Here is a 26,793-nt window from a genome sequence, read left to right as displayed (position 1 = left end):
GAGAGAGAGAGAGAGAGAGAGAGAGAGAAAAGAGAAGAAATAGGATATTCTTCTTCAGTCCTTCCCAAAGCTCCAGGTCCCAGGAGGCTCCATCTTCTGCTCTGAACCTGAGATGGAAGTTTCACACATGTTGTGTAGCAGTTAACACTCCATCCTATAGGGAAGCTCATTAAGACAGCAAGTAAATAACCCGAAAATCTTCAGGAAGTCCCTAAAACCGATCAGATTCACTAGACTCCTCCCACTCCAAGAATAAACAATAAAGATCTTTGAGAGTCACTCTCAGAGGATCCAACCTACAAAGGAGACTCTGAGACAAGCCCTGGCACCGAGTAGAAGCAGAGATCAGCTGAGCCACCTAGAAGAAGCAAAGACAAGTCCAAAGGCTTGGAAGAGCCTCAGACCAACTGAGGTGCCTGGAAAGAACAGTCTCTGGCCTGTTGAGCTACCTGCAGGCTGTGCTGTGTGCTGGAAGTTTCTGAACTGTCATTCATGCTGGGGTGGGCTTTGGTGATACAATTGCCCTTGAATCACTTCTGCTCCAGTAAGTAACCACAATAAAACTCATTTGTTTACTAATGTTGGACTTTGGTGCAGTGGTGGTTTGAATAGGAATGTCCCCCATCAGCTCATAGATTTGAAGGTTTGGTCACTATTACCAAAAATGTAAGGTCAGCAGGTAGCTCAGCTGCTCATCAAGATATCAGTGTTGCTTCTGCCTCCTTTTTCTCCTGGTCGGTGTGCGTCACATACATATGTATGGATGCTCTTGTGAGAAATCTTTCCCAGGAGAGATATAAACAACACCTAAGCCTTCTTTATAAGGTCCCAATGACACCTCGAAATTCAGTTCCGCAAAAACTCACCCTTTAGAAACAATGAATATATTAGCCTTACTTATAAAGCCTGAATGAGGAGTTACAGACTACCTCTCCCTCCTGTGAAGATGTGTCAACAGTCACCAAGCCCAGCTCTGATGCCTTTTGTAAGCAGGTACACGGATCCAATGAGAGGACAGGATCTCATTGTAGGATCTTTAAGTGGGCTGGTGTTCATAAAACCCTAAGGATTCACCCAGCACTATCTAGGTCTGAGGTTACAAGAGTGCACCATCATGTCCATCTTTTGTATGTGGACTCGGGGTCTCAAACTCACGTCCTCATGTTTATGAACTAAGCACTTTGATCAGTTGAGCCACCCCTGCAGCCCTCACCAGGTCTCTTTTCACAGACTGGATGCAGACTTAAGACCAGGTACTTATCTTGGGCCTTGGCATTTCTCAGTAGAAGATTGGGGTTGTTGAGCTGTGGATGTCTCCACAGGGTCAGGTGTTGGGAGTTTGGTGGCCAGAGAATGGTCTTTGAAAACATGGCTGAACCTGGAGGGCTCTAACTTCATTAACAGCTTCTATCTTTTATAAACATGTCTTTATTTTGCTTTATGTGTAAATGTTTGTCTGCATGTATGTATGCATACCACATTCATACAGTGACCACAGAGGTCAGAAGAGGGTGTTAGATCTCCTAGAACTAGCGTTACAGATGGTTGTGAGCCACCATCTGGGTGCTGGGAAACAAACTTGGGTTTGTTTGTGCTTTTAACTGCAAGAGCAGACAGTGCTTTTAACTGGCTTGATGTATTCATGATATGATGCTATTATTGGGAGGCAACAAACTGTGGGATGATGGGGTAGACAGAGGGAAGAGGCCTATGGGGCATGTCAGGAAAAGATGTATCTTATCTGCTGCTTTCTTTCTCTGCTTCCTGGCTCCCAAGAGGCACTCAGCTCCACTCTATTGATTTTCTCTCCTTCCCTCCCCTTCCTTTCCTTCTTTCTTCTCTTTCCCTTTCTACTCTCTTTGTTTATTGGGTGCTGGGGATCAAACTCAACACTACACACATGCTAGGCATGTGTTCCCCTATTAAATGTCCCCACCCCTGATTTCCCAGAGACTTTAACATATTGCCTTTCTTTCTTCTGTCTTCAGCCACCTCTTGTGTAGATGCCTTCAGACATACACACACACACACACACACACACACACACACACACACACACACACACACAAAGTGGCCTTGCTGTGATGCTGTTTGGCAGTCTGGAAGGGAACTAGGAAGAGACAAGAAACCTACATGGCCCAGTGAACATCAAGTGAGAGTTCTCACAGCTTAGCTCCAATCCAGTGTCATCAGAGACAGGCCTGAGCATGGTCAGCCCAAGAGTGCAACCTGACAGATGTCTGCTACCCGGGGAGACTCATGCATTAGCCACTTTCTCCTCAGACTTAGGCAGCCCTCTCACCGTTTCTTCATATTAATAATGAAAACAGAAAAGCCCTCAATGAATGTGCAGTGAAATGAATCTGCAATTAATTTTAAATAAGCTTCGAATCCCACTGTGGTGCCCTCCCTTGGTATTTTTATGGGACATGGTTTCAGTAGATACGCACACCATAAAGATCCTGAAACACACGATAGACAAAATCCTCTTAGGCATGCTAAAGGGTAATTTGGTTTTTCTCAAAGCTACTTTTTTTTTTTTCAAAAAAAAAATTACAGGATAGAAATAAGCCAGCTTTTAAGGAAATATTAACTGCTAACCTATAAACTGTTCCAAAAAGCAATCTTCCTACTCAAAAATCTAGCATATGGTTTTCGGAGCTTAACCTCCTTTTGTATTTTCATTTTTTATATGTCTCTTTTAAGCCAAGAACTCTAAATTCTTATCAAAGGGGGCTTAGGGCGGCCTTTTCTCATGGGTCTGATATTGACAAAACCCTCAGGCCTCAGGATCTGTATGTGTGCATGAGTGTGTGTGTGTGTGTGTGTGTGTGTGTGTGTGTGATTGTGTGATTTTCTGTGTATATACTCGTGGTTGTATGTGTGTGATTGTGTGTGTATGTGTGTGGTTTTGTGTATGACTGTGTGGTTGTGTATGTGTATGATTGTGTGGTTGCATGTGTGTGTGTGATTGTGTGGTTGTGTGTGTGTGTCTGTCTGTCTGTCTTTCCTGGTTCTAGTTCTAGCTGACTGCAGTTCTCCAGCCAGCCTGAGAGCTCCATGCTCTCAGGAGAAGCTGCTGTTCAAATCCACAGCAGACCTTTCTCTTTCCCACCTCTGGGACACTTTCCAGCCCTGACTATGATTCCCAGCCCTGCCTCCCTCTGTCTACCTCCCGCCCCGTTCCTCCTGCTCTGATCCCAGGCCAAAAATTGGCTCCAATAATAACAAAGAGGCCCAGAAGATGAAAAGCTGAAATCCTTTCCTTTCCAGCCGAAACCAGGTGTGATGCTGGCGGGGCGAGGTTCCAAGCCTGGCGGAGCCAAATGAAGGCATGTGAAAGCCATAACCCGAAAATGAGCCCCACGTGGGGCCAGATGCCCGCGCCTTTCACTTAGTTTGCTTTAAATGAGTTTCCTGGGGCAAAATAATTTCTTCCTTCAAAGAAAACTATAGTCAGATGCCAAAGAAGAGAAGGGGAGGGGCTGGGAAGAGGAGGGGAGAATGGTTCCAGTGGAGGAACCTAGTGGTCCAGCTTCCAGGGCTTCACAGAGCGCGGACAGGCCCATTAGGAATGCCTGGCTTACAAGCTGGTACTCTGTTATCTGCAATGGTGGGAGAGGTCGAGAAGCTTTGTACAGCCTGTTGGCTGGTGGCAAGTTTCTCAGTAGGGACACAAGGATGATGTGCTGGCTTCTTGAGGAGCAAGAACACAAGGTCCAGAAGGCTAAACTTCCTAAGTCCCTGGGGACTGGCATGCTTCCAGGGGATGCATCTTGTCAGGTAAGGCCTGAGGTTGGGGTGAAAACTTCATGCAGAATTACAAGGCTGCTCCCACCAGCTTCTTAGTCTTTGGAAGTGCTCAGATATAGGGTTTTAGGAAGTAGCTTATTGATCCCTGGCTGGACACTCTTAACCCTGCTCTATCATCACAGGGTCAGAATGGGAGTTGCTTGTGCCCCATCACTGAGAGAAAATCATTGAGAGTGAACTTTAAGGTTGAGGCAGAGCTGGTGGGCAGGTTTCCAAACTAGAAATGCATACTGGGGTGGCCAAAAATGGGGACAGCTCAGTCAAAGGTAGCCTTATTGGAGACTTTCACATTTTCCCAGACTGGACCTGCAGCCTTAGCATCAGACCACCCCTTTTACCTTGTGTGTGGGGTCAGCTCTGAGGCCTTGCAGCAGTGAGGGGAGATGGAGAGTTGGAGCATGGGAAAGAAAGCAACCCCAAAGAGGATAACTTGGGAGCAGATGTGGCTCCCCAATTCCACCTTTGTTTGTTTGTAGTTTTCCTCACTTGCCCTCTAGGGGCTAGAGAGAGCTGGAGAGTTCGCCCACCTTTCCACAGCTTTGCTGTATTCCCTGCCCTCTCCCAGCAGGTGCATCCCTCGGAATGCCCTAGAGAGTCAACTGCAGTCCCCAGCAAGTCCAGTCAGGAAGGAGATTGTATCTTCTGTAATGGCTTCAGTGAAAGATCCAAAAGGGCCCCTAGTGTGTGAGTGTCATGAGGCTGGAGCTCGGCCATGTTGGGCTGCCAGGCATTGATTGCCCCAGGGACAATACAGACCCAGAGCCAGAAGCCCCGAACACCCAGAGCCAGAAGCCCCGCATAGCCTCCCAGCCTCAACACAGCTCACATCCTCCAGGGCTCTGTGAGGCCCATCATCTCAGCTAGATGAGAAAGAGCCTTTGCACATCCATCTTTCCAGTGTCTGTCCATGGACCCAGCTCTTTCCCACCACATATCGTGTTCTGCCTAAGAAACCTAGGATAGATTCTCCTTCAGGTAACTGATACTCCGCTGAGTCAGAAGCCAAAGAAAGGAAGTCTAGCTGCTTAGTTTGTGATGAGGTCAAAGGCTGAAGAGGAGAAGGAGGGTGAAGAAGGGCAGAGGAGAAAGGCTCGGGGGAGAAACCTACTGGTCCAGCTTCCAGAACTCCACAGAGCTCAGGCGTGCCCATTAGAAATTCTCTGCCCTCTGCAATGATGAGAGGCCTAGAAGCTTCGCCCAGCCTGTGGGCTGGTGGCATGTTTCTTGGCAGGAAGAGGAAGATGATGTTAAGTCCTCTGTAAGTTGAAAATAGCTTTTAATATACTAATAGCGAAGTATCATAGCTCAGCCCAGACTACATTAAATGTATTCGGAGCATGCCCATTAGCCTACTGTTGGGCAATGTTACTATCTAACACAGTCTATTTTAAAGGATCAAATGTCTCATATAATGTATCAAGTACTTGCATCTAAAAAACTGCTGGCATTACTGTGTACTGTAGACTGTGAGCTGATTTTCCCTCATTAGTGAGAGCTACAGTTTTTTGAGTTGTCCAACACCAAGTACTGTGGTAAAGCCTGATACCGTGCATGCTCCTGTAATCCCAGCACTGGAGACAGATGGATCCCTGGGGCTGGCCAACCAGAAACCCCAGCCTGTTTTCAGACCAGCAGAGACCCTGTCTCCAAAAACAAGGGTGGATGACACCTGAGGAATGGTACCAAATTGTTGTCCTCTGGTCTTGACATAAGCACATTCCCTCACACACATGTGCAAGTACACACACTTGAACATGCATACACAGAGACAAGATACTGAAGTATATAACCAAAATGCAAATTTTGAAGTCTATTTTCTGTTGAATGCATATTGCTTTTGCACTGTTCTGAGCTGAGCCATTGTACCCTGACGATCATCTCTGTCCAATAAAGGAGTAGCCAATAATGTCAACCATTGCAGCGAGTGTAAGATGAGGGTAGGGGAGCACTGTGGGTTTCTCAGTATGAAAGCATTCGGGGCTTTGATGTGAGCAATTTCTATAGAAGGCTAGGGATCTACATGGTTACGCAGGAGCTAGTCGTTGGAGGAAACACTGTTGAGAGGTTCTGGTAGAGGAATAAAGAAAAGATGTTACATCTAGAGGGAAGAAGGCACTGAAGAGGGGTTTAATGCAGGAGACTTGAGAGCACTTTGCCTGCCTATGGCTTGCTTTAGAAGAGAAGCAGGTTAATAATGCAAGACAAATGGGATGAGTGCAGGAGAGAAGTCATTGGAGGCAAGGGGAGAGAATCCAGAGTGGGTGAATGGGTGAGCCTGCGGAAGTAGCTGTATTAGGGTTCTCTGAAGGAACAGAACCAGTGTGTATGTGTGAGTGTGTGTGTGTGTGTGTGTGTGTGTGTGTGTGTGTGTGTGTGTGAAGAATATATTAACTCAGCTTACAGTAACACAGTAACAGGCAGACAGGTCCAAGGTGAGATCCATGCCACAAGAGGAAGCACATGCCTGATACCGCCTGGAGGGCCAGGAACCACAGGCTGTATGGTCCAGAGACTTAGAATAGAACTAAAAAGGAAAAGTCGAAGGTGGAGGAGGAGGAGGAGGAGGAGGAGGAGGAGGAGAAAGAGGAGGAGAAAGAGGAGGAGAAGAAGAAGGAGGAGAAGGAGGAGAGGAGGAGGAGGAGATCATCAATGAAGTGATTCCTAGCAATATTCTACTATACTCAGATTCATTAGAGAGGCTTCATCTAGCTACTGATAGGAGCGGATGTGGAGGCCCACAACCAAATATCAGAGAAAGCTCAGTGAACCCCACAGAAGAAGGGCAGGAATTACCATTGGAACCAGGGGGGTTGAGGTCACCAGGAATACAACCCACACAACTAGCTGACCAGGGCTCATAGGTGCTCCCAGAGACTGAATCAACAACCACAGAGCTTTCATGGGTCTGAGCTAGGTCCTCTGCAAATATGGTATGTTTGTGTGACTGGTGTTCTAGTGGGATGCCTAACAGTGGAGCAGGGGCTGCCTCTGACTGTTTTGCCTACTTTGGGAACTCTTTTCCTCCTACCGGGTTGCCTCATTCAGCCTTGATGTGAGTGTTTGTGCCTAGTCTCATTGTAACTCATTATGCCATGTTTAGCCGATACCCCTGGGTGGCCTGCCCTTTTTTGAAGGGAAACAGAGGAGGAGTGGATCTGGGAGAGTGGGGAGATAGAGATGGAGGGACTTGGGGGAAGAGGAGGAAGTGGAAACTGTGGTTGGGATGTAATATATGAGAGAAAAACAAAAGAAAAACAAAACAAAACCAAAAAACAGACCAACAAAAGCAACTAATAACAATTTGTTTCACACCCAAGAGGCCAAGAACCTGGGAGTTATTCAGTGCCTCAGGATGGGTACCCAGTCATTCCAACCTGGCACCGAACCTGGAAGTTTCTTGGAGCCTTCCTCCTCAGTCGTGATGGAAGACTGGAAACGCTGGTTCTGAGGTCAGTGAAGGATGTAGCAGAAGCTGCAGCAGCAAAAATCAACTGGCAGCAAGAGGAAAGGTGGAGTGGGCAAGAACAGTGGCCAAACAAGCAAGAACTGAATACTCAGCCTGGGCACCCTTTTATCTGGGCCACCACACTCAAGGAGGTGGTCCCACATCAACCAAGGCATCGAGCAGTTCTTCAGATGAAGCTCCCTGCTCAAGTAATTCTAATTTGTGGCAAGTTGACCTTAAAACCAACCATCACTGTAACAAAGAAACTCCCTTTGTGGCAACTGCTTGTCATTCCAGAGACAGAGAACCAACCACACGGCCCTGAGGGCTTGCATGGGGAAGTGGATGAGAAAGGTTGAACAAACGAATGGGAGTCAACTTCTGGAGACTGTGACGCTAAAACGAGGGATTCCAAGCTCCCCCTAAGATGCAGCACGATTAGGATGCTAGAGAATGTGGCATCAAGACCAGCCAGGTGTGATGGCAGGGATAGAATCAGGACTGGGAGAAATCATGGGTTGTGGGAAGGGCAAATGATGGAACGGGTGTGGCTTGCTTTGAATCTGGATGAATCTGACTTAGGGGCCGATTGCTAAGAGCCAGTAGTCTTGGGGAAGCATCCCATTTTTTGTTAGCTTCTCTTGTAAAATAAAGGGAATGGGTGTTCCTACTAGAGTGGGTGCCGTAGAGATGACACAATCTTACGTACTTAGCTTAGTAATGAATAAGTAAGTCCTTAATGAACAGTAGCTAGGAAGTCAGGATTTCTGGAAAGGGGACTGACTTTGAGTATGATCAATGTTTGCCCCTGGGGCCATCATGGAAGCTTGCTTTGGGCTTTTCCTATGACTTTGCATTAGTATCATTGAAGGGTTGGGGAGACAGTTCAGTCTATAACATGCTTACCATGAAAACATGTGGGCCAGAGTTTGATCCCCATTAACCACCTAAAAGAGCCAGGCATAGTGTTATGCACACTAAGGAGGTAGAGACAGGATATCTAGGATTGGGGGCTAGCCAGCTAAGGCTAATCAGTGAGCCGGTCTCCAAAAGCAACAAGGATGGTCATTATGAGAAACAATACCAAATTCTGACCTGTGTCCTGCACATGTATGAACATGTGTTTGCAGTCCCACACACCTGTGTACCCATAGGTTCACATGCATACATACAAAATATCAGAAGTGTTTATTGAAGAATGTGGTGAAAGACACTGGAGCAGATAAATAGGTAAGTAAATGTTATGTAGGTTGATGGGTATACAAATAAATAGAATATAGATACGTAGATAGACAGAAATGGCTGTAAAAAACTAGTCTCAATTTAGAACATTACAATCTAGAACGTTCTCTATGAGACTTTACCACTTTTCTGTAAAATAGCAAAGCCATACACGAGAGTTGTTTCCTGTTTGGGAGAAAAAGCAGTGAGGAGGGCCCAGTGATCACACAGCCCCTCGCCAGGCCAAGGCAAATGAGCCACAGACTAACAGCTCTCGCAGACTTGTTATCTCCTAATAGGGCCCACCAGGGTTTTCAGCAACATGCCTGCATAGCTGGTCTGTCTGCAACGAACTTACTCTCTGGCAGCCAGACAATTCCGTTGGCCCTAATTACACAAAATCCACTTCTGGATCAGACTCTTCCTTCCCAGCCCCAGATAGGGCAGGACTCAGGATAACCCCATGTGTGCCCACTGCCCTTGCTAGTCCTCACCGAGCAGGCTGCTCAGCCCCACCAAGGTCAAGGCTGACACAGGCGGGAAGAGCGGCTCTCCCGTTGGCCCCGCACGGGTTCTCACCAATGTCTCGTCATCCACCTAATTTATTAGTGTCTGAAAACCAAAGCTTTGAAATCCATCTAATTTAACTTCTTCTTCCCGCCTGCCTGGCAACTCTCCTGAAGTTTAAATAAGCCAAAAATTGAAGTGTGTGGGGGTGGATGCTGGGCGATCAAGGAAGAAAGGCCAAGGAGGGGGGAACAGGCTGCCTGACATTTCTTTCAGGGGATTCATTTGTTAGGCTACTCCAACTCTCTCCTTGGCATTCTAGATGATTGTGGGTTTAAATATTCAGCCTCCTCAGCCAGGGTCGGCCACGCATGCCTTTTTCCTTTCTGCAGACCAGGAATTCTGAAGGGTTAGTAGCAGCCATGCTCAGAAGTCACAGCCTCTTAAAGGCTTGGAAGCCAGACTGCACTCTCAGCAGGCAAGAGGCAAAGTCCTAGCACAGAGCCTACCACCCTCCCTCCAGTGGATACAAGGGACTTAAAAACATCCCCCCCCCAGGGGAATTTAACATTTTGAACTCAAGGCTAAGATATTAATAAAGTCCATATGCAGAATGGTGATCTAAATGATCCAATGCTTACAGGCTTGATTTGGAAATGGTAGGGTGGGTGGTTTTTTATTTTGTTTTGTTTCCCCCTTGCTGACTGTCTCTGTCAGTACATCATGAGGAAAATAGGATAGGGTTTAAGATGAGCTCAGACTAGCTGGAGTCCTTTCAAAACCAGAGATAAATTCAGAATATTTTTCCATTTTTGCTTGTGGGTAATAGTGTAATAGAGTAGAAATGAGTGGGTTTGGGATCCTAGCTTGTCCATCAACTGGCGACAGGCAACAGAGCCTTGCGCTGTGCGATCCTGCTGAAGCTGCTTCAACGCCCTGTAGCCCAGTGCTCTTTTCTATAAACTGGGTCGGAGACAGAGACGGCCCCTTCTTTAAGAGAAGCAGAGAAGATAAAGAAGATTGCATAAAGGCCCCTCTCAGGCCCCTTGATCCAGGGAAGTCAGTCAGTCTGAGTTAGGTCTACCCCCTCTTGAGCCTGAGCAGAGGTGTCAGAGCGGTCCCCTTGTAGAAACATCCACACTGTTAGAGCAGACCTTTGCCAAGCTTCCAGCCCTGCAGAAGTTAAGCATGCAACATCGCTTTGATCCTCAGAAGAGAAAACTCTCGCTGTTCTCAGGAACTGGTTACAGCAGCTCCAAGTGCAGCCCCTCAGTTTACCAGAGAGAGACCCTGGTGTTTAAGACTCTCAGCCAGATAAACAACCATCAACAGAAAGCAGATATATTAAGGTTTTTAACTTCAGGGATTATATTTTGATATGGCGAATCCATCTACGGCAATATCTTCGTCACGGTTGCTACTGCTGTGATGAAAAAACCCTGACCAAAGCAACCTGGAGAGGAACTGGTTTATTTGACTTACACTTCCACACCACTGTTCTTCATAGAAGGAAATGGAGACAGGAACTCAAACAGGGCAGGAACCTGGAGGCAGGAGCTGATACAGAGACTATGTCGGCATGTTGCTTACTGGCTTGTTCTTCATGGCTTAGTCAACCATGGGTTTTTAATAGAACCCAGGATTACCAACCCACAATAGGCTGGGCACTCCCCCATCAATCACTAATTAAGAAAATGACCTATAGGCTTGCTTGCAGCTAGATCTCATAGAGGCATTTCCTCAATTGAGGTTTCCTCCCTTCAGGTGACTTTAGACAGTATCAAGTTGACATAGAACTAGCCAGCACAAACAGTAATATATATTTTTTTTTTTTTGGTCTGTGAGATTTCTGCTCAGTAAATCATAAATTTCTAAGTATTTTTCTTTCTTAAAAGACCTCTTATCCTTGGAAGGGGGAATGGAGGCAGCTGCCCCCAACCCACCTCTTTGCCAAGTTTCTTGGGGCCACATCCACACATTGCTCAGACCTTGCTAGCAACCTTCCAATAGTGGTTTCCTTTGACTGTGTTGTAGATGCCATTGTATTCTTTAAAAACCCAGGCACTAGAGCAGTGGTCCTCAACCTGTGGGTTGTGACTCCTTTGGAGGTTGAACAACACTTTCACAGGGGTTGCCCAAGACCATTGGAAAGCACAGATATTTATATTATAACTCATAACAGTAGCAAAATTACAATTATGAAATAGTAACGAAAGGTTGAGACCTACTGTTCTAGAGGCTAGAGCTATTACTCAGCTGGTAGGATGCTTGTCTAGTACCCATGAAGCCCCAATCTCATCCCTAGCACCACATAAAATGGGGCAAGAGGCACACACCCGTGAGCCCAGCACTTGAGAGCAGAGGGAGGAGGATCAGGAGCCCAAAGCTAACCTTGACTACAATAGTAAATCTGAGGCCAATGAGCTCCATGAGACTCTATCTTTAAAATGAAATAATAAAATAGAAAGAAAGGAAACATAAGTATCAGTTTTTTGAAAAATCTCCTTTTTAAATATTGCACATAACTGTCTCATGTGCTGAACCATGGGTTTTCTGTCCCTACACGAGCCTACCTTTAGGCTCTCCCGTGCCTCCATTATAGGCCCTGTCCTAAGGATCAAGCATTAGCTTTCATTTGGCTTTCAGGGAACAACATGGCAGGAGTCAATAACTATTCAAAGATTCAACATGTAGCCAATTATATTTGCAAATATAATTGCATTGACTTCCCTCAACATAAAAGAATCCCAGCCCTTGAAATCCTGGATTATAGTCCTTCAATGTATTTATTTCCCCCATCCTGATGTCCTGTGTCCCTCTGTCTAGGTTATGACTGAAGGTCCTGCTTCCTAGTCTAACCGAGATGATTGGGTAGAACGTAAATAAAACCCAGTAGGTACGTATGCACCTCACATGTCTGCTACAAAGAGCAAGCTAGTGACCCCACATCCTCCCTAAGGTAAGTGTTTCAGTTTTCCTTTGGTGTCATATACACATGACCAAAGGCAACATGGAGTAGAACCAGTTTATTTCAGTTTATAGTTTCAGGTCACAGACCATCACCAAGGGAGGTCAAGGAAGGGACCTATAGCAGAAACCATGGAGAAATACTGATTACTAGCAATAATCTCTAGATTGCTCTTGTCAGCCCAGGCACACCTGCCTTGGGATGGTACTACCCACAGTGAACTGGACCTGCCCACCTCAGTCATCACTCCAGACAATCCCATCACAACAGGCCAATCTAATCTGGACAGTTCCTCAATTGAGATTTTCTTTTTTCAGGGACTCTAGTATGTATCAAGTTGATAATAAAACTAACCAACACAGCAAGTAATGCAATAGTGGTCATCTTAGTACACGTATCTCTCTGAGCCTCTTTGGTATTCAAGAGAGGTTAACTAGGCCCCGGGGAACTGTATAGTCCATTGCTTTCTGTGACTGGAGGACTGGCAGCAGTGTGTATCAGCTCCCCAGCATCACCCAAACCTGGCAAATAAAGCTTCCCAAAGTATGTCACTGTCCTGGGTGGTATGGGCCTCTCATTTTGGCTTTGGCTTTCCATTCCTGCGGTTTTGACCAGTATGAAGTGTCTCTTCATGTATGTCCTACCCGCACTGCCTGTTCTGTGAATTGCCCATTCATGTGTTTTCATCACTTTTATAATATTTATTCTTAATCTTTTTGTTACCCTCAAAATTTTGTTTCAAAGAATTTCAACCTAGGTAAAAGTTATATGAATATTATTGCATAGCTGATTTTTCAATCATTTTTTATGTGTTTCATTATAGATAGAAAAATAGATAGTTAGATAAATAGATAAATAGATAAATAGATAGGTAGGTAGGTAAGTAGGTAGGTAGATAGATAGATAGATAGATAGATAGATAGATAGATAGATAGATAGGTAGGTAGGTAGATAACCCAGTCCTTAATTGATTATAATCTTTGTGCTCTGACTGGTTAGTTATTTTGCCTTGTTCTGGTTTTTAAACAAAAAACCCACGTAACATAAAACTTACCATCTTCACCATCTTTAAGTGTTCCATCAATAGCATTAAGTATATTCACACTGCTGTTAAGGCGCATAAAAGCATGATGTCAACACATTCAAATGAAAGCTGCAGACCTTGGATTTCATATAGATCTCATCAGAACAAAGGCTTTTCCCCACATCTGCAACACTAATTTCTAATTTGAGTTCACAGTCAGCATCCCTCATTTATCTCAATATTTTTTTTGACATTTAAAAACCATGTCTCAATCTGTTACCTCCTTAATTTCATCCTTGAAGACCTTCATGCAACAAAATCTTTAATTTTGTTGTCATCAAATGTGTTCATTTTTTTCCTCCCTGAGGAGAACGGTTTTGAGGGCCATGAGTTATTTGGCTGTTTCCAAATGGTAAAGGTATTTGTCAACAGTTTCTCCTGATCAGCTTTTCAGTTCCACCTTTCAAGTTTAGACCTTAAATCTAAGTGGCTTCACCTCTGTGCAGGGTAAGAGGTGGAAATTCAGCTTATTCCTCATCTCTCCTAATGTCACGGGTTCTCCTAGGCAGCAAGTGGTGCTTTTGTACAAGTCAGGCTCTGCCAGCATGCCTGTTATCCCTCCCTCCAGCGCCCGTGAGGCAGATGACTTTCATGCCCATGGCTTTACCTCCTGCTTACAGATCCTCCTGTCCCACGCATCATCTTCTCTCTTTGGACTCTCTATTTTCAGATTTGACAGCTTTAATGGGGATGTCTTCTATACTTCTGGACATATTTAGGTAATATTTTCTCTGTTCTTCAAACCCTGTGTCCATAGTCAGCCTTGGTAGTAATCACAACCCACAGCTGTCCACCTGCCCCTGGTCTTTTCTACCTGATAGATTGTTGGGCACTAAGTTATATATGAACATTGTGTTCTGGAGAATTAATGTCACACCGTATCACTAACACTTGCCAAAATTTATGTTGGAAATAAATAAAAGCTCTTATGTTGGAAGTGGTTCTGGGTCTCAATGGTCAAGGTTGATGTATGAAGAAGAATACTTTCAGCCTGCAGTTCCAGCACTTGGGAGGTGGAGGCAGAAGAATTGGGGGCTCATGGTGATGTGTTATGAGTTGAAATTCAGCATAGATTACATGAGGCCCCATCACAAAACACCAAACAACAAAAAGGCCCCCATTAACATCTCCAAACGCATTGAACCTCTTGAGGAATACCTCTCCTGCTTTGATAGCAGTGTAAAGAAACTTCCTTTTGGTTTATTTGGGGGACTGAACTCTCCATCTCTCTAGGATGATATCTGAGCACCGAAGAACATAAAGAAAACCACGGCTTCCGGGCAGAGAGAAGATCTCCTGGGCCCTGAGTACCTCCGAGACAGGCAGGTGTCACAAAGATACCCCCTTGTCTCATATGGCCTCCATTAATGATCCCCAAACTTTCTCTGCTCTTTCCACCCTCTCTCAGACTCCTGCAGTCATCCTGTGGTCACATGAAGTGACCCAAGAAAGGGAAGAGACTCTACCTGCCTACATACTCCACCAAGCCATTCATTCTCTGATTCCTGTGACTTAAAGCTTTGCCAGGAAAACCAGGCCCAGGTGCTCTCAGACCTTACCCAGACATCAAGGCCTTAGCAAGGACTTCAGCACACAAAGGGAAGAAGTGGAAGCTATCCTGGGTCCATTTGACCCAGGACCTTGAAGGATAGCTTCACAGAACTAGGGCACTGACATCTGAAAGAGGACACCAGTCTGCTGGCATCAGCAGGTTTGTGCTTCTGAGAAATGGGAGGATGCATACCAGGAATCCTATTATGGGGTGTTGTCAGGGCAAAATGCTGACTTACAGCTGGATGTCAGAAGGAAGGCCCCTCTGGGGTGGGGCTCTGGCCTCTTAGGCTGCTGTTGCCTCTGTGGGGTGTGTTGAGCCCCACAGGGAGATGAGGGCTAGGGTGGCAGGATCTTGCTCTTGCTTGTATTTACTGATGAGTAGCTGATTTCTGTTGCAATTACTTCACCAGAGATCTCTTCCCAGTCTACGTGCCTGTTAGCATGATTCTAGAGATAGTTGGGTGACTAACCTTGTTCTAGACCATGGCTGTGCTGGGCTGAGCCAGGTGTGGAAACTGGGCTGCTCTGGCTTGGAGGGCATGAAGGAAAGTGTTGGAAGAACACTGTTTTGCAGGAAGTGGACTGGATCACACTGTAGCCCTGGGTTTTCATCTTGAGTCCTCAGACTGATGAGAGATACCTAGCTCCAGTGAGGAGTCCTGGGTAAATCAACTCATCAACCCACTGCAGAACTGCTCATAGTTCAAACCTGGAAGGATCTGCCTTGATGAACTAATGACATGCAGTCAAAGGCAGGACCACACTCACCTTCAGCACCTAAACTGGCACAGATGGGGGCTTCTCTGCGGAGACCCTGGCTGAGACTTCACCATGCACAAGTGTGTGATGATGCCAGTCTCAGATAATGATGCTCATCTCTGTCCCACATCCTCACTTCATAGCCTCCTCTGCTTACTCTAGCTAAGTAAACACTGTTTGGTTTGCCCAAGTGATGTCTGCATCAGGCTTTTCCTTTCACCCAAGCCCACTATTGACATTACACACACTACAGGTCTTATACAATTTCCTGTTACCCAAAGAGCTAAGATTTACAATGTGAAAATGGGTAGTGTGGGGAATCCTTCTCTGCATCAATTCTGTCATCTCCTTCCTAGAAGGAATTGGCATGGTATGGCCTGCCTGCTTCTGAGATGGATCAGTAGGTAAAGTGCTCGCTGCGTAAGCATCAGGACCCAAATTCAAATCCCCAGACTTCATGTGAAAAGCTGGGTGGGCCAGCACGTACTCTGACTCCAGAGCTGGAGGCTCCCAGAGAGGCAGGACCTTTGAGTTCGATGGCCAACCAGTTTCACTAAACTGAAGAGCTCCTGGGTCAGTGAGAGCTCCTGCCTCAAAACATAAGAGAAATACAGAACACTTGACATCCACCTCTGGCCTCCAGACATGCATGCACAGTCATACACACTCCATACTGCCTCTAATCTAAATAAAATAAAATAAAATAAAATAAAAAATAAAAAAATAAAAAGGAGAAAGAGAAAAAGGCATCTTACATACATGTGCTTTGGTTTCTATGTTTATTTTGTTTAAATGTGGCCTTGAAATCTTGCGTCATACCGTGACTATATGGTATTCTGCATCATATAATGATGTGCTCGGTTCACAGAGTGAAGACAAGCAGTTACAGAATGAATATCCATGCAGTTACTACACAGGCCAGGAACTAGGACACGGTGAGAAATCCCTTTATATCCTGGGCATGTCTAGCATCATCTTTCCCCTTGTGATTACCCACTGACTGAGGGTTTAGATTCAGTAACAACCTTTTAAGCTGCCACTGGTCTTTGAGAATCCCTGAATTACGTGGAGGATAACTCAGAGAGGTTTGCCCTCTTTAACCCCATCCCGGCTGTCTATTTTTTCCCTCTCTGAGCAATCTTTGGAAAGCTGAAGTAAAACAGTATATACAGTAAGTGTGTTGTGTAGCTATTTCTCTAGGATAAAGAAGGAAGAGGATGGGAATGTTGGGCAGTAATAAAACTTACAAGGCTCAGGAAGCACCCGAAACTTATAAGACTTGCAAGGCCTTTCCCTAAGGATTTGGAGGCAGTAATCACAACTTCTGGCCAGGAATCTGACTAGGCTGAAAGTTGTTAAGGGAGCTTCAAGGATGAAGCTTTGTGAGTCATCTCATGCTGGGATCAGCTTTCCCATGACCGCAGCTTTCTTTGACTCACCCAGAGGTTCCTCTGGGAAGAGAAACATCAATTGAGAAAACTCTTCCATCAGATTGCTTGTAGGCAAGTCTTTCTGGCATTTTCTTGATCAATGATTGATGTGGAAGGATCCAGTCCAATGTGGATGGTGCCTTTCCTGGACTGGTGGTCCTGGTGTGTTTAAGAAACAAGCTGAGAAATCCATAAGGAGCAAGCCACCAAGCAGCATTCTTCCATGGCCTCTCCTGAAGTTCCTACCTTGAGTTCTTGCCCCAACTTCCCTTGATGATGGACTGTGACTTGGAAACATACACTGAAATAAACCCTTACCTCCTCCAGCTGCCTTCTAACTGTAGTGATTGGTGGCATGGCCTCTGCAAAGGGTGATAAGACTTGTAACTAACCAAGTCCCAAAGTCATCTAATGGAGAATCCATAGGAGGGAAATCCAGGATTTTCTGTCTTTTCTGACTATTCAGAGAAGTATGGAGTGATGTGCCTCCTTAATGAATAGAGTTCACCTCTCAAGTATGGTTATCCCCCAAAGTGGCTGATAGACTCAGATCATAGCCATTTCTGATAGTAAGCATTGGGGCTAGATAGTGAGGCTCTGGCAGCTTTCGAATAGCCTTTGCTGTGGGCAATGAGACATGAAGCAGAGGCTGAGTTGACTGCCCAGAAAGAACTTGCCTGTGTCGGGAAGGGAGTGGAATGGGGAAATGCATGCAGTTAGTGTCTTCTGCATTAGCTTCTGATTTGGCAGGGAAGGTGGAAAACGGAAGATGAGTTGGAGGTGTTGGCTTGCTGCTTTGTACAGATGGCTGGTTTCAAGGGAGAGTACAGATTAGATCTGTACTACAGAATCCTTCCTGGGATCCAGAAACTTGAATCCCCTGGGAAGAGTGAGACAATAAAGAGAGAGAGAGAGCAAGATAGAAGGCAGAGAAGATACCCCTCCTAGGAAGGGAAAAATCTACAATTCCATGAATAGTCAGGGGTCTTACTAATGACCCAGTTCAGGAAACTATAATAATCTGAGTTCACTATGCATATTACCTGCTTAAGTTAGGAAAATCTTAAAATAAGCAGCTAAAGAACCTCTCACAGCTCTGCTCAGGAGGCCATGAGGCATGAGTGTGGATGGGATCAGCCTGAGTAGCAGGAAGCAGAGAAACGCAAGAAGATAGCTACCCACCTCCCACTGAGACAAAAGCTGCAAAACCAAATTCAACACAGGGGCAACCAGTCCCTCACTCAGAAAGCAGAGAGCAGACAGGAAATAGGGCCAAAGTCTAAAGTCTCAAGGCATATCTCTAGTCACCCACTTTGTCTAGGCGGCTCCACTTCCTAAAGATTTCACATCTTTCCAAAACACTGTGCCACCAACTGGGGACCACACATTTAAACACATGAGCCTATGGGAGACATTTTAACACCTCTGTATTCAACAGTGCTTTTTTGATGAAGCAATCGATCCAGCTGATAGGATTGTTCCATGCTGTGCTGGGCCTTGCTAATGTTTCTATTTTAGTATTCTCTTAGCCACCCAAGGCTAACAGGCACTTAGAATGAATGACAGTGGGCTCTCAGAGATCCTGCCTGCCCTCTGTAAAACGTTTTCATTACATAACACTGACTCGTGGGTGTATTACAGATATAGAAGAACATCTGGAAGGATAGTTAAAATAGCAATTAAGGAGTTTGAATGAGGTACCCTGAGTGTGGGGAAAGGGCACTCACAGGATCTATAACATAATGGGTAAAAATCCCAGGGCCAGGATGGCTTACCTCTCTCTGAGTTTTTGGGTAGGTTTACATAGTCCATAAGTCTGTTGTTACTGCTGTTAGCTGAAGCCAGAACTAGATGGTAAGATTCTATTGCTAAAAGCACTGCACACTTTGGCTGTAGGACATGGAGACATCCGTCTGAGACGGATTTCAGGGGGAAGTTCCCTCTCATATGGTTGGCATGCATGGTGTCAGCAAGAAATATGCATGCTGTTAGGGGGAAATTATTACAGATAGTCCTGCTCTGTTGTGGACTCTGAGTGCTACAGTACCAACATGCTGGGTAAGTTGTGCGCTCTGGAACAATAGTGGTATTACTGTTATGGTAGAACCAGCTTCTCTCTGATTATATCTAAGGCCCATTTGTGGACAGTACCTCATGTGTAACATGGTAAGCCAAGACAGAAGCTTATGGCTTTGGAGGTCATAGGCCTTAGTAAAAAGCAATACTACTATTTTGTTAAATGGATGTGATGTGCCTGCCAAATTGTTTTCTAAACATTTACACTGACATCTATTCTGCTGTTGTTAGCTTTAGTCAGGCATGAAGGAAAACTTCTTTTTTGTAGTGTGTTGGGAGTATGGGGGACGGGATGCTGTTGCTGAGATAAATAAATGGCCAAGCCTATGCTGTGGCATAGAACCTAATTCTTTGACATAGATGGTAAAAATAAATAAATCAGATATCTGCTATATTTCCATGCCAAGGCTTAGGGAACATCATAGAAATAGGGAGGGATTTAAGAGCCATAAGAAGGGACAGAGTGTTGTATAATTATTTCATGTCAATTAAAATATTCTCACTTGAAGAGAAGAGGAAAGCTTTTAGGGCTTAGGAAGTAGACACAACTGACAGGGCCTAGGAAGCTCCTGAAACATACAAGATTCATAAGTCCAAGCCCAAAGGCCACATAAGTAATAATATTGGTAGGGAGAGGAGACACTGGCTGGTCAGCAGATGGGTAGAAAGTTCTAGGGATAGGGTGAGCTTCCAGTGATACAGCTCACCCAGGCTCTTGTAAGTCATCCCTGTGACCCTCCCTGCCCCTGGGGATCAGGGATTGACTGATATCGGTCCATGATGGCAAATGGAGCAGAAGTTACAAACAGTGAGGTCAGAAGCCTCTCTATTAGGAATGGAAATGATGACACTCCAGGATCAGCTTCCAGGAGGCAGATCAATTTTATTCAGGGTTAACAATACTTATATAAAACTCTGGGGAGGGGGTAGGGATATTGGGGGGGGAAGGTCATTGGTTGAAGGCTAAGCTACTGAGATAACTCATAAGCATGGGGAGGCATTCCAGGAATCTCAGGTGTTTGCTGAAAGGGTATCTTATAGAAAAAAAGGGAGTTAGACCTGTAATTTCCTTAACGGATAAGTGACATTGCTCAGGTAAAGAGTGTGGTGTCCAGGACCCCACAGGTAGAGAATAGAAGTCTCTCTGACAAAGAGAGTCTGACATTTTGCACCAAGCTCAGAGCTTTCTCAGCAATCCCTTTCTGTGCTTTTGTAAGTAAGACCAGTAAACTTGTTGGTTTGCCAGAGTAGACTTGGGTAGATGGTTTCCTTAGTCTGCCACTAGTGCCCTATCTATAATTAATAAACACTTATTCATGTCTCCTCAGAAAATATCACATAGCACAGCAGACCCTGGACCAGGGGACTGGTCCTTGTCCTTCTATGTTCAATGCCCAGCTCTTCCTTCTAATATACTCCATGCTGACTCAGCAGTGACCCTAGCTCACCGCTGGACACTCAGCTATGCAATCACTCTGGCAGCTCTGGGGAGGCATACCCTTCCACTGACTTCCTCCCTCTCATATGATGGTTTGAATGAGAAAAAAAAAAATTACCATCATAGTCTTGAGCATTTGAATGCTTGGTCCCCAGTTGATGGTGCTGTTTGGATAGGTTTAGGAAGTGTGGTCTTGTTGGAAGAAGTGAGTCACTTAGAGGCAGGCTCTCTCTGTGTTTGTGCTTGTAGTTCAAGATGTGAGACCTCAGCTTCTGGTCCAGATGCCATGCCTGTCACCTGCTGCCTCCTCTCCGTTACCATGGACCCTAACTTTATGGAATCATAAGACCAAGTAAACTCTTCTATAAGTTGCCATGTTTTGGAGTTTTATCACAGCAACAGAAAGTAACTAATACACATCCCTAGCAGCTCCCACTGCCCTGTCCAGCAGCATCAGTGTCTGGGTACCAGTTCTCCCGGGAAGCTCTGAAGGGTGGACTGTACCCTAACAGTCTTGCAGGAAGTTTCTCCAAAGCTTCTCTCTGTTTTATTTATTTGTTTACTTGCTTGTTTATATTTATTATTTATTTATATTATTATGTATTTGTTATATATTACTATTAAATTATATAAATACATGTAATATATTTATTTATTTATTGGGAAATACCTTTCCCAAGCTTTTTCTTTTCCAGCTTCCCCCATGACTGCAGGGCTCATATGCTCACCTGGGCCTTCATCACTAGGCTTCGCTTCCCTCATAGAACTCAACTACATGGCTCTTATCACTCTCTTCCCTTCCTCCACAGTGTTGTTATCAGTCAGACACGAATCCTCAAACATAGCAGTCTGGTTGTGCATCTACTGTCTTTGAAGCGAGTAAAATTGGTCTGTTTTGGTTTTTTTTTGTCTTGCTTTGTTTACCCAACATTATGTTTGCAAGCTTTATCCGCATCGTTAGGAGAAGCTGTGGCTCACTCATTTCCTCTGTTGAGAGTTTCTTTGTATGAATAGCTCACACTTAATGGTTTTTTTTTTTTTTTTTTTTTTTTTTTTTTTTTTTTTTTTTTTTTTTTTTTTTGCATTCTGTTGTTGATAAACATTTGGGCTGTCCACTGGGACTATTTGAATAACGCTGTTGCAAGCATTCTCGCATCTGTCTCTTAGCGCACCTGCGTGCTTCTGTTGAATACATACCTAAGGAGAAGAGCTGAGTCACAGCTTGCGGGTCTTCCAGTTTAGGAGACAAAAATTAGAACTGATGGTTTTACTACTTTACATTTCTATCCTTAGCACTGGTGTTATGGGCCCTTGCATTTCAGGCACCCTGAAGGTTGTACAGGGAGCATTCATTTGTATTTAAAGTTACTTTCCTGACACCCTGACAATGCATTTGGACACATCTGCAATTATTTATTAGTCTTCCTTTAAGTGTCAAGCCTGCGCATTTTTTCCATTAGGTCCTTGTTTGGTTTATTTTTTTTTCCTCACTGACTTTAGCATATCGCTACATATGTCAATACCATTGAACATATTTTGAACATAAGAACCTATTTTCATCAGATGTGTGTAGTTCAATGAGTATTAGCATATGTATAGATCAGTCTTTAAAATGACAACCCTTTATTGAATTTCCATGGTTGGTTTGACAATGTCCATTCATCTATTTGTAGGTCCATTTCTGGGTTCTCTTCTGTCCCTCCACTCTACATATCTACCTATCTCCCCATCCTCTTAACCATAACTCTGTAGTGTGACATTCCTGGATTCTCTTCAGTGTAACTCTCTACTGTGAAGTCAGATGGCTTATGATCTTGTCCTGGTTGGTTTCTGTCAACTTGACACAAACCTATGAGGGTAGAGAAATCTTGACTGAGAAAGTGCCCCCATGGGATCAGCATGTAGACAAGTCTATGGTACATTTTCTTGATTAATATTTGATATAGGTAGGCCTACATACTATAAGAAAGCAGGCTGAGCAAGCCAGTGAGCAGCATCTCTCCATTGTCTCTGCTTCAGGTCCTGCCCTGACTTTTCTTACTGGCAGACTGTGACCTGTAAGTGTAAACTGAAATGACTCCTCTCTCTGAGTTGCTTTCGGCCACAGTGTTTCATCACAGCAACAAGCCTCTACCCTTTCCCTTTGATTTTTTAGTTTTTTATTTTCTCAAAATTGCATGTCTTCCTAATTCCTTTTTTTGTTTGCAATTTCAATTTTTTGTTTTTACAAATTATCTTGTCAATTTCTGGCTTCAAAACCTCTGCTAAGATTTTTGTTAATTTATAGATTCACCAACTGTACTTGGAAAGAACTGACATGTGGCAACAATGAGTTCTATGATACACAAATATGGTCTACATCTATATGTATTTAGACCTTAATTTCTGTCTAGACTGGTGAGCTCCACAGTAGGAGAGACTCTATCATATGTGTGTGCATGTGTGTGTGTATGTGTGTACATGCACATGTGCATATTTATATACACAAACATATACATATGTATAACATTTATATACACATATATTGACATATATATGTATACACACACACAAATATATGGTGGTAAGTGTGCTAGCTAATCTTGACTGTCAACTTGACACACCTAGGAAGTAGGACTCTCAATTGAAGAATTGCCTCCATCAGATTGGCCTGTGGGAGTGTCTGTGCTGCATTTTCTTAACTAAAGAAATTAAGAATTGATGCAGGAGGGCTCAGCCCACCATCAGTGAGTGGTTCCTGCCTTGAGTTCTTTCTCTGGAGTCCCACAGTGGCAGACTGTAAGTTGTAAGCTGAAATAAGCCCTTTCTCCAGTGTTGCCCTTTGTCAGTGTTCTATCAGAGCAACAAAAAAGCAAACTAGGATGTAGGAATAGAGGAAGGCACTCCAACAGCTGCCTTTGGCCTGCATACACACACACACACACACACACACACACACACACACTCTCTCTCTCTCTCTAAAAAATAGAAGAAATAAAATGTCTTTAATAGATGGCTGTTCTGAGTTTCTGTGTTAATGTTACCAGCTTGAATGTTTTTTCCCCAATGGTTATGAGTGTGTTGTTATAAAGTTATTGATGGCACCCCCTTCCTTCCATCTTTTAAGGTCTGGAGTGTCTATAGAAACAGCCGTCATTTGCTCCTGATCCTGGTCATCTGTCCACTCTGTATGCAGGCTTAGTCTCACTAAGTAGGAGTTTATCAATTTTGCCTGTCCTCTCCAGGATGGCCTTATGAGTTCTCCTTTATCGCATCTCTTCGAAGTGGATTTTCATTTCGTCTCTATTGTATTTTTCTACGTAGTGGAGATTTGCTTTGCTCTTTTTCTCTTTGTGTTATTTTTAGACTTTAAAGGTGACTTTGGACCTCTGATCACTTCTAGTAGATGAGTTTGAAGCACCTGTCTCTGAGCTCTGTCTAGTCAAGTCTCTCACTTTTAGATATATCCTCAAGCTCCAGTCTGAGAATAAACAGTTCTTTGATTTCCTTGGGATTTCTCCTTTGATGTGTAGGTCACGTAGGACTGTCCTCTTCAAATGCTGGTTTCTAAGTGTTTTATTTTCATTTAATTCAATTTTTGTCAGTGCATACATCTTAAAAAATGTTCCCAATTCTGAAGTTACCCATCTCAGCTATTTTTCCTGTTGGTGTAATAAAAACATCTCAAAGCAATTTAAGGGACAAACAGGTTGTTCTGGATCAGCTTGAGGGTGTAGTGTATGCAGACAGGAAGTCCTGGCCGCAGGAGTGAGGCTGTTGGCCACATGGCAGAAACAACCAGGAGACCGAGAGAGACAGAGGCTCGCTTGTACTCAGTTCCCTTTCCTCTTGCTCTTCCCCTCAGGACCCCAGTCATGAAAAGACAGACATACCCAGGAGCTTGCCCAACCTAGACAAGCCCCCATAGGCATGCCCAAATCCTCCTTATTTTAGGTGACTGTGCATTTTTGATCAGTTGACAATTGACATGGGCCATCACCTTTCCTCTCTGGACTTCTGCTGTACTCATCAGTCACTGTTACCTTCAATCTGATTTTTAACACATATTTAGTCTGTTTTTTTTTTTCTATTGCTCCAAGGAAGGGAGTTAATCCAAGTGACCTAGTCCCACATTGCTCTTGCTTTTATAGTTCCATAGCATTCAGAAAGGCCAGCTCTTTAACAGAAAAGCTACATCTCTAGTGACCTTGGTGACCAAACTGAGTGAACCTGCTCTGCTCTTAAGATATGAGCCAGTTTGGGGCCCAAGGTTTTGTGAGTTGTTTTGTTTGTTTTGGTTCCCTCACCCCCCCCTCTTCTGGCCCAAAATTCAGGATCAGATATTTTCATGAGGATTCCCAAGAAGTACTCAAAAGCAAATCCTCCAACCCAGCTGACCTTCATTTTCTGTTTAATATATATTTTAAAAAAATATCTTGCTGGAGAAAGGCCAGCTTCACTTCTTCCTCTCTTATATTATTTGGTCCCTGTTCTATCAATGTAAACACCTCATTGGAGACTATATTCCTCTTTAACCGTTAAAAGCATTTTCTAGAGAATTCTATATGCTCTATCTAGGCAGTCCTATCGCTTTCCTAAACCTTGATATATTAGCTCATTCCCCCATCCACACATGTCATTCTCTGAGGAGGAGACACCGTTCTTTGTAACACCTCCACTCTCACCCAGATTAGTGAATTAAAAATGCTGCCTAAAAGAAGCAGACCTGTTAGGCTTCTCCAAGAGTTTCAACTCTCAAACCAATAGTTCCAGGTCTGTGCGATCCACCAACACCTGAGATTCGGGATAAGAAAGCCCAAATGTCAAGCAAGTGGTTAATAAGTAGCTATTCTCGTGGTATGTGACACATTCTTTAGTTGTCACAATATTCAGAACCTGGGGAAGATTGGAAGGCTCTGCTTACTGGATGCCTTGAATCTAGCAGTTGGATCAACTTCTTCCTGACGTGATCCATCTGCCCATTGTCTTAAAAGAAAATAGTCATGTGTCCCCAAGTGTGCCATAGAGCGATCACAGATCTACTGAGGAAGACCTTTGGCTCAGAGTACACAGATCTACTAATGCATTCTTCACTAAATTCCCCTGAATGAAAATTTCTAATTTTCCACCTTATGAATCAGCTCATCTTCCTTCCTTCCTTCCTTCCTTCCTTCCTCCCTTCCTTTCTCCCTTTCTTTCTTTCTTTCTTTCTTTCTTTCTTTCTTTCTTTCTTTCTTTCTTTCTTTCTTCTCAACTGATTGCCTGGACCAGTAACAACTTCACATGATTCTGAAATCCACAAATGAATTTAAGTTATGAGAGTCTTGATTGTGATATAGAATGAAAGAAAGGAAGGAAGGAAGAAAAGAAAGAGAGAAAGAAAGAAAGGAAGGAAGGAAGGAAGGAAGGAAGGAAGGAAGGAAGAGAGAAAGGAAGAAGCCCAAAACAGAGAATACTAAAGAGATCAAAATTGGGGTAAGTTGAGGAGCTCACATAATGAAAAACAAGACAGAGGTCTTCAGTTTCCAATGTGAAGTAACAGACAGAGCACAGGTTAAACTCCCCCTCTGTAACTTGGAGCTATAGAGAGACCTGGTCTCACAGAGGTCCTGTTCCCTCCCCCTGCGAAAATAGGGCCAAGTTAAGCCCACCTAGAAGGGGCTGGTGAGTGATGAATATACTGGAAGACCTGTGACAGTGAAGTTCAATGAGTACATTTCTTTTTGTTTCAAAAAAAAAAAAAAAAAAATCCTAACCCTGACCTCATTTCCTTGCTTACTTACAGAAGTCCTGGGGAAGCTTCTCAATAATACCAGAAACCAAAGAAACAGAGATGTTGGCAAACAACACACACCAAAGCTTGGAGAAGGAGCAACTCAGTAATCACACACTGTGAGACCTGAGCTTTGATTCTCCACTGAGCTTATCTGAAACACAAGAGAGATAACACTAGGCTCAGATATGCCAGGGCTTGCAGAAATTTTACATCCAGTCCTGCCCACTCACCCCACGGTATTCCTGGGTCACTTTGAAAGAGTGGCCATCAGGACCCCCTTCCCCAACACACATATGGACAAAGAGACTTCTCCTTTAGTTTCCACAAGAATTCTTGGCTATTTTACAGATGAGAAACCTCAGAGAGGCCAAACAACACACAGCTAACACAGTGGCTGAACTCGGGTCACCTGACGATCCGTGGGCTCCTGTTCTCATGGGTCATGATCACAGTACAGCAAATGAGGACAAGAGGGTGGTGGACCATCCTCCAGGAGCATACTCTCCAGCCCTGTGGAGCATCATGAATGAGTGGCTCCGGCCCCCGTGGTTATATAGCGACGGGCAAGCACAGCCAGTCCTTTGCCCAGGTCATTTAGCATAATCTGCAGCAATGTGGTGATTTATTGATGACTCTGAGTCCCCACTGGGCCGGCATGAGAATAATCAGATGAATTATGAGCCTGTGAAGACGGATGCACTCTGAGCCAGCTCCCACAGAAGGGAATTATGCTGTGCTGGGAT

General features: G+C 44.3%; 1 long non-coding RNA gene across 2 annotated transcripts; it reads left to right on the top strand.

The window, feature by feature from the left end:
- Nucleotides 1-8,414: 8,414 nt before the first annotated feature.
- LOC116073528 lies at nucleotides 8,415-26,280 on the top strand. 2 transcript variants are annotated; one of them, XR_004111849.1, is made up of 6 exons: nucleotides 8,415-8,488; nucleotides 11,813-11,945; nucleotides 13,709-13,757; nucleotides 14,272-14,749; nucleotides 16,220-16,286; nucleotides 26,060-26,280. It is a non-coding gene; the product is annotated as an uncharacterized LOC116073528 (long non-coding RNA). The 2 variants fall into 2 exon arrangements; XR_004111850.1 differs by lacking the exon at nucleotides 26,060-26,280 and adding an exon at nucleotides 20,545-20,711.
- The last annotated feature ends 513 nt before the right edge of the window (nucleotides 26,281-26,793 follow it).

The sequence above is a fragment of the Mastomys coucha genome, unplaced genomic scaffold (assembly GCF_008632895.1).
Source record: "Mastomys coucha isolate ucsf_1 unplaced genomic scaffold, UCSF_Mcou_1 pScaffold23, whole genome shotgun sequence".
NCBI lineage: Eukaryota > Metazoa > Chordata > Mammalia > Rodentia > Muridae > Mastomys > Mastomys coucha.
Note: the sequence above shows the minus strand (reverse complement) of the source record. Positions and strands in the feature narration are given on the sequence as shown.